This window comes from Dasypus novemcinctus, chromosome 18 (genome assembly GCF_030445035.2).
Source record: "Dasypus novemcinctus isolate mDasNov1 chromosome 18, mDasNov1.1.hap2, whole genome shotgun sequence".
NCBI lineage: Eukaryota > Metazoa > Chordata > Mammalia > Cingulata > Dasypodidae > Dasypus > Dasypus novemcinctus.
In genome coordinates this window covers 21,509,060-21,517,527 of record NC_080690.1, presented here as the reverse complement: position 1 = coordinate 21,517,527, position 8,468 = coordinate 21,509,060, and the positions used below count along the sequence as shown (strand labels likewise).

At 41.5% G+C, this 8,468-nt stretch overlaps 1 non-coding gene across 1 annotated transcript; it reads right to left on the bottom strand.

The window, feature by feature from the left end:
- Positions 1-308: 308 nt before the first annotated feature.
- On the bottom strand, positions 309-411 carry LOC111764424 (U6 spliceosomal RNA). Its single transcript, XR_002797037.1, has one exon. It is a non-coding gene; the product is annotated as a U6 spliceosomal RNA (small nuclear RNA).
- Between the last annotated feature and the right edge of the window lie 8,057 nt (positions 412-8,468).

Sequence of the window (8,468 nt, the reverse complement as noted above, 5' to 3'; positions counted from 1 at the left end):
CATCTTGAGTGAAATAAGCCAGACACAAAAGGACAAACACTGTATGATCTCACATATATGAAATAAGCAAATTATGCAAATTCATAAAGTCAGAAACTAGAATACAGGTTTCCAGAGGCTTTTGGGGATGCGGAAATGGGCAGTTAATGTTTAATTGGTGTGGATTTTCTGTTTGAGATAACAGAAAAGCTTTGGCAATGGATGATGATGATGGTAGCACACATTGTGAATGTAATTAACTGCTGAATTGTATATTTGAAAAGGCATAAAAAGGGAAGTTTTAGGATGTATGTAAGTTTGTTTGTTTTTTAAATATGGAACGCTTCACAAATTTGCGTGTCATCCTTGCGCAGGGGCCATGCTAATCTTCTCTGTATTGTTCCAAATTTTGTATATGTGCTGCCAAAGCAAGCATGGTTGTATAAAAGTTAACACACCAAAACCAAAGCAAAACAAAAAAGAAACCATAGACCTGGACAACAAAGCATGAACCCTAATGTAAACAGTGGGCTAAAGTTAATAGCATAATTTTAAAAAATAAAAAAATAAAATAAAAAGATCAAGTTAGTAGATAATTAGAATAATATTTGATTTGTAAGTTTAACAAAAGTACCACACTGATGCAAAATGTCAATAAGGGGAAAAACTGTGTTTGAGAGGGGTGTATATGCAAACTACTTTCTGTGGGTTTTTCTGTAAACCTCTAACTACTCTAATAAATATAAAGAAGCTCTGCTGAAGAGTTGGGTGAAAGAAAGAGAGCACATCAGAGACTGAGAGGCAGGGCCAGTGAGGCAGGAGGAGACCAGGCGGTGCCGGGGGAGGAGTTAAATGCCCCTGAGAAGCCAAGTCAGGATGGCAGAGATGTGATGTCGGGATCGGCAACGTGGCGGTTGTTGGTGACTGTGGCAGGTGAGGAGGAGCCAGGATTAGCCCCTGGGGGCTAGAAGGGAGGGGGCAGAGGAGGGTCCGCACTGTGGGTGGGCAGAAGCTCCTCAGGGACGGCGTGGAGCATCATGGTGCAGAGCAGGAGGAGAAAGGGGGATTGGAGGACACTAAGTGTGTAGTTCGTTTCTAATAGAGATGCTAGACCAGTGGGTTTCTCACCCTATGGGTTTTTATAATTTATCACCTTACTAGACGTTGACCAGTAGCAAAAAAAAAAAAAGAAGAAAAGAAATAGAACAGAAAAGGAATGACAGAGCACCTCACACATAAGAGTAAATATTGTTTCATGGCACTTCTGCATCTTGACCTTAATACCACATTAGTTTAACTGTGCTCAAATGAGGCATGTAATTGGAAGCATGTACTTTTTTTTTTGCCTCTGACTTCTACCACAGCTCCTCTTTATTGTCTGTGTTACAGGCAATTGATCTCATTCTACAGAGGACGGAGACAGTGTACAGCAAGAACTTACAATGAAGCAATAAAATATAAATTCAAAAACAGAATCCAGATCACAAAATATATAAATTAAAGGTCAACTCGGGGGAAGAGGAGAGGACGGCTGGACAGTCAGACAAAAATCTGGAGGTATTTTGGAGTTACCCAGTGGCCACTCACTGTTAAGTCAGTAATATGACTTAACATTTTAAAGGAAGACGTGGTCAGCAACCACCGCGTTTACCTTGTTGAGGAAGCAAAAGCACATCAGTTTGTATCACAAGCCAGACTCTTCCTAGACCTCAGGCAAGAACAGGAATTTTCTCCATGCAGCAGTGTGATTTCAACAGACTGTGGCCCTAAGAAAATTCCTCTAGCCAGTGCCATGCATCTGGCTTGTATCTTTTTTTTTTTTTTTATTTAGCTGTTAAAAGATTCTTTACTGTAAAATTGTAAAGTAAATAGAAAAATAGATTGAAAGAAATTACAGGCGGCGGACTTGGCCCAGTGGTTAGGGCTTCTGTCTACTACATGGGAGGTCCCAGGTTCAAACCCCGGGCCTCCTTGACCCGTGTGCAGCTGGCCCATGCGCAGTGCTGATGCACGCAAGGAGTGCCATGCCACACAGGGGTGTCCCCCACGGAGGGGAGCTCCACCCGCAAGGAGAGCCGCCCAGCGCGAAAGAAAGTGCAGCCTGCCCAGGAATGGCGCCGCCCACACGGAGAGCTGACACAACAAGATGACACAACAAAAAGAAACACAGATTCCTGTGCCGCTGACAACAACAGAAGCGGACAAAGAAGACGCAGCAAATAGACACAGAGAACAGACAACCAGGGTGGGGGCGGGGGAAGGGGAGAGAAATAAATAAATAAATAAATACATCTAAAAAGACCTAACTCCTACGGAGGAGGAACTCACACACACACACAAAAGAAATTACAAAATTTAAAAGACCGTGCAGGATCAGGTTAGATTTAATATAATCAATGATAAGAAATAGTCTTTTCAGGTGGCAGAGTCTGGAGATGACACAGAAATGGCACCTCGCAAAGGAAAGGAAAAGAAGGAACAGGTCGTCAGCCTTGGGCCTCAGGGGGCAGAAGAAGAGAATGTCTTTGGTGTCTGTCACATTTTTCCATCCTTTAATGACAGTTTTGTCCATGTCACTGATCTCTCTAGCAGGGAAACCATCTGCCGGGTGACTGGTGGGATGAAGGTGAAGGCTGACGGAGATGAGTCCTCGCCTTCCGCTGCCAGGTTGGCTGCCCAAGATGTGGCCCAAAGGTGCAAGGAGCTGGGCATCACAGCCTTACACATCAAACCCCGGGCCACGGGAGGAAACAGGACCAAGACCCCTGGACCTGGGGCCCTGTCAGCCCTCAGAGCCCTTGCACGTTCAGGAATGAAGACTGGACGGATTGAGGATGCCACCCCCATCCCCTCTGACAGCACCCGCAGGAAGGGGCATCGCCGTGGTCATCTGTGAAGAGGACTCCACAATAATTTTCTATTAGTAAATTGCCTTCACATAAAAAAAAAAAGAGGGAAACGGACTTTGGCCCAGTGGTTAGGGCGTCCGTCTACCACATGGGAGGTCCGCGGTTCAAGCCCCGGGCCTCCTTGACCCGTGTGGAGCTGGCCATGCGCAGCGCTGATGCACGCAAGGAGTGCCCTGCCACGCAGGGGTGTCCCCCGCGTAGGGGAGCCCCACGCGCAAGGAGTGCACCCATAAGGAGAGCCGCCCAGCGCGAAGGAGGGAACAGCCTGCCGAGGAATGGCGCCGCCCACACTTCCTGTGCCGCTGACGACAACAGAAGCGGACAAAGAAACAAGATGCAGCAAAAAGACACAGAAAACAGACAACCGGGGGAGGGGAGGGGAATTAAATAAATAAAAATAAATCTTTAAAAAATAAAAAAATAAAAAAATAAAAAAAAAAATAGTAGAGCAACAAACATTTATAAATGTAAATAATAATTCTAATAGAATAGAAATTAATTATAACAATTCTAATTTTATATTATAGCTCTAACTATTGGACATTATCTCTAAGAGTGAAATAAATTATTGGTTTAGTTGTTTAATTTTCATTTAGGCCATCATTCTTTCTAGATAATCAATTTCCTATTTGGGAATTCTTCACATCTTATTGGAATGAATTACAGCTGTAACAATATGCCAACTCATAATTTTATGAGGCAGAAAAACTCAAAATCTTTTTCAACAGTAGTCATGCTAAATCATTATTGATCCAGATGGATTATTTTAATTAATGAGTATGCATAAGAAAGGGTTAAAGAAAATGAAGTAACCAAAAATATATCTCTTCTCCAGTCCTCCTCAATTAAAAGCCAGTGTTTATTTTATTTGAAGAAACCTATAGAATACTGGTAAGAGGAACAATTTGCTAGTTGCACTGAGTAATTATTCTTCATCTACTATAATATTGTTATTTTACATTTATCTGGTCTCCAGTTCTTTTTTGGTTACTATTTGTATGCTATACCTTTTTCCAACTTTTCACTTTTAACCTGGTTGTCTCTTTAAGTCTGAGGTGAGTCTCCTGTAGACAATATTTAGATGGCTCGTATTTTTTTAACCATTCTATCATTCTATGTCTTTTGATTGGGGAGTTCAATCCATTAACGTTCAGTATTACTACTGTAAAGGCATTCCTTACTTCATCCATTTTGTCCTTCAGCTCTCTGTTGTCATACCTTTCTATTGTCTATCTTCCTATCCTTCAGTTTACCCTTCCTAATAATTTTCATTTTTAAATTCTTCTCCAAATCTCTCACACTTGTTTTTTCCTCTCAGGCTGCAGCACCCCCTTTAAGTATCTCTTGTAAATCTGGTCTTTTGGTAACATATTCTATCAACTTTTGTTTGTCTGTGTAGACTGAACTCACCCTTGTGTTTGAAGGACAGCTTTACCAGATACTAAATTCTTGGCTGGCAATTTATCTCTTTCAGTATCTTAAATACATCATACCACTTTCTTCATTCCTCCACAGTTTCTGATAAGAGGTCTCCACTTAATCTTACTGAGTTTCCCTTGCATGTGATGCTTTGCTTTTCTCTTGCTGCTTTCAGAATCCTCTCTTTATATCTGATATTTGTCATTCTGAGGAGTTGGTATCTCAGGGTAGGTCTATTCAGATTTATTCTGTTTGGAATGTGTTGTCCTTCTTGAATTTTGATACTTATGTCCTTCATAAGGGTTGGGAAGTTTTCAGTCATTATTTCCTCAGATATTCTTTCTGCCTCTTTTCCATTCTCTTCTCCTTCTGGAACACTGATAATGCAAATGTTTGTGCATTTCACTTTGTCATTCAATTCCCTGAGACTCTGTTCCATTTTTTCCCATTCTCTTCTCTTTTTGTTCTTCTCTCTTTTCCAGTTCAGATGTTCTGACTTTGAAGTCACTAATTCTGTCTTCAAGCAACTCAAATCTGCTCCTATGTGCCTCTAATGTATTTTTTTTTTTACTTTCAATAATTTGTTTTATGTTTAGTAATACCATCTTTTTCCTATTGTATGAACCACTTTGGATGAAAATAATAAGTTAAGGAAGTACTTTTTACACATACTGGTTCAGCTTTAACACAAAACATGAAATATTAATACAAATTGCACAATACAAAATAAGGCAAAATACCTATTTTCTAAATAACCTTTAAAAAGTGTTTAATTCTGAAAAATATAACTTTTTAAAGAAAAGTAATAGACTTTGATTTTTAAAGCGGTTTTAGATTTATAGAAAATTGAGCAGATGGAACAGAGATATCCCGTATACTCCATTTCTCCTCTGCTTATCGTTTCTTCTATTGTTAACATCTTACCTTAGTATGTACATTTGTTAGAATTAAAGAAACAATATTGTTATATTAACATTTTTAACTAAAATCCATAGTTCACATAAAGGTTCACTCTTTGTATTGTATAGCTCTATAATGTATTTTTAATCTCCTCTATCATGTCTTTCATTCCCATAAGGTTTGTTACTTTTCTTTGCAGGCTTTAAAATTGTTCTCTCTCTCTCTTTTTTTTTTAAGATTTGTTTTATTGTTTATTTCTCCCTACCCCCTCTTTGTTTGCATTTGCGTGTCTGTTTGTTGTGTGCTGATTTTCTTTTTAGGAGGCACTGGGAACTGAACCTGGGACTTCTGATGTGGAAGCCTAATCGCTTGAGCCACCTCTGCTCCCTGCTTTGTTGTGTCTCTCATTATGTTTTCCTTGTGTCTCTTGTTGCATCAGCTTACCATGCCTGCCCATTGTGTCAGCTAGCTGTCTTGCTCATCTTCTTTAGGAGGATCCAGGAACCTCCCATGTGGTAGGCAGAAGCTCAATTGCTTGAGCCACATCTGCTTCTCTCAAATTGTCTTTATGCTCTCCCAGAGTCTTCTTAATATCCTTTACTTTTTTAGTCATATTTTCTATAAATTCTTTGAAGTGATTTAGGAGAGCTGTGTGATTATCACTGATTAATTGTCTTAAATCCTGTATCTCTTCAGGATATTTGGTATGTTCTTTTGGCTGAGCTACCTCTTCCTGTTTCCTAGTATAAACTGCAATTTTTTGCTGATGTCTAGGCATCTGAATAAGTTGACAAATTTACTCTGATGGCCAATTTCTCTCTTGCCTATTGTTTTTTCCCCCCACAGCTTTTCTTTGATATTTGGCTCAACTTATTCTCAATCTTTAAAATTACCCAGATTAAGTTTTCAAAATTGGGCCAGGGACTCACTAGTGGGGCACAGATTTTCTTCCAGGGGTTGGATACAGAAAACCTTAACAGTTTTTGCCCTTGCAATTTCCAGGCAGGCCAGCAGATGGTGCTAGGGAGCACACTTTTCCCCAGAGGTGTTTCAGTCTGGGCTTTCCTGTGTTCCTGGTTGAATCTCCAGAGCAGAGATTCAAAGTGGGCATTGCTGGGCTGAATTCATTGAAGAAAAGCACCCCAAACTACCCTCCCTTTTCCCTTGAAACAGCTTACAGGAAGAGATGTCTGTTCCCCTCAGCTGACTGCAGCGAGCCAGCTTAATAGCTTGGTGGTGGGGGAGGGGAACCCTTTCGGGTTGTCACAGGGGCTTGGTAACTCATGTTTGTTATTTCAGCTTCTTTGTCTCTCTGTCCCTCATCCTCCTGCAAGTTGTGAAGCACTGTCCTGGTCTGCTGACCGCCAAAGCAGGTCCCTCAGGCAGCATGTCCTTTCTTGTTTTTGTAAGAGCATTCAGCTCTGCCTGTTAGTTCATTACCATCTTCCCACAGTCCTCACATGTACTCTTTTGTGTCTGGATTTTTTCACTTGCCACTAAGACCTATCCATGTTACTGCATGCAGTTGTAGCTCATTCATTCTCATTGCTGTAACATTTTCCCCTGGGTAAATAGATCACAATTTATTGATTCAGTCAATAAATAGATGCCCTTGAAGCGGAGGCAGTCTTGGCAGTGACCAAACAAATGAACACAATAATGGGCAGCAGGTCTTCATTTTACTATTGTTATTCTAAGTCACCAGGCTCCACCTACCTGGAGGTAAAAGTAGGGTCATTATGACATGTACAGGGCACAAAAGAGGGAAGTCTTGGATGAGGCCAGGGGTGGTATACAACCCTTAGCAAGCTTTATTCTAGTTGGATTACTTTATCCCTCCACTTACTCTGTATTATAGAGAAGGTCTCTTTGTCTGTCTGTCTTCCCAGTAGATGGTGGAAGGGGATGCGTTTTGTTCCTTTCTGAATCCCCATCCCTGAGCCAAGCCTGAGGCTGATACACAGTGGCACTCGGGAAATGCTTGCTGAACTGGACCAGGTTTGGGCCAGTTGGTGAGAGCCTTGATTATTAGATTAAAGGATTTAGACTCAATATCCAAAGGCAATAGGAGACCCTGAAGATTTTTAAATATGAGGAGGTCATAAACTGATAAGTGTTTGTAATAGTCAGTCAAAGGGGTGCTGATGCAAAATACCAGAAATTGGTTGGTTTTTATAAAGGGTATTTATTTGGGGTAGGAGCTTACAGCTACCAGGCCATAAAGCACAAGTTACTTCCCTCACCAAAGTCTATTTGGAGCAAGATGGCTGCCAACACCTGCGAGGGTTCGGGCTTCTTGGGTTCCTACGTTCCTGGGGCTTGCTTTTCTCTGGGTTCAAGTTTCCTTTCTTCCCAGGACTGCTTCTCTTTCCTCTGCATGCTGACTTCCCGGGGCTCCAGCTTAAGTCTTCAGCATCAAACTCCAGCATCAAAACTCCAACATCAGAAACCTTCAACTCTGTCCTCTGCTATGCCTTTTATCTGTGTGTCCCCGCCCCTTGGTGGGTGGGGACTGAACGCCATAATCATAGCTCAATCATGCCCAGGTACAGATCAGATTACAAGCGTAATCCAATATCTATTTTTGGAATTCATAACCATATCAAACTGCTACAGTGTTTTAGAAAAATTCACCAGAGCAGCAGTGAGGAGGTGGGGAGATGGGGGGAGAGGCTAGTTATTGCAGGGACAATTAAAAAGCTGTTGCAGGAATGAGGTAAATAAGGGCCTGAATGAGGGTTGTGGAGGAGGGAACAGAAAGGAAAGGACAAGCTTGTGCTGCCTATTGTTTTTTTTACATAGAATATGATCTCATTTTTAGAAAACCGTCAATTATTTTCAATTCTCACCAAAACCCTAGGAGGTAGGATATTGTAACTGCACTTTACAGATGAGGAGACTGAGGGTCAGAGAGAGTTTGAATCATTTGCTCAAGGTCACACAGTCTATGCTCTGTAGGGACACTCAGAAGGAATTAGTCAAGGAGGCTTCAGGATTAATTGGTTGGAGGAGGAGAAAAAGGGAGGAATCAATCAAAAAATCTCCAGGATGCTTTGAGTCTGACTGAGGGCAAAGTCAGGAGGGCGAGCTGGGTTACTGGGGGAAGGTATAAGCCAAAGGAACGGATACCTAATCACGGTGCCTCAGATGGGGACTTAAGAGAAAAGTCCACAAGTGCACTTCTTGCTAGGCTCTCAAGCAACTGGACAGTTTCAAGAGGAAAAAAGAAATCAGCGCCCTGCTTCCTGGCAAGTGGCATTT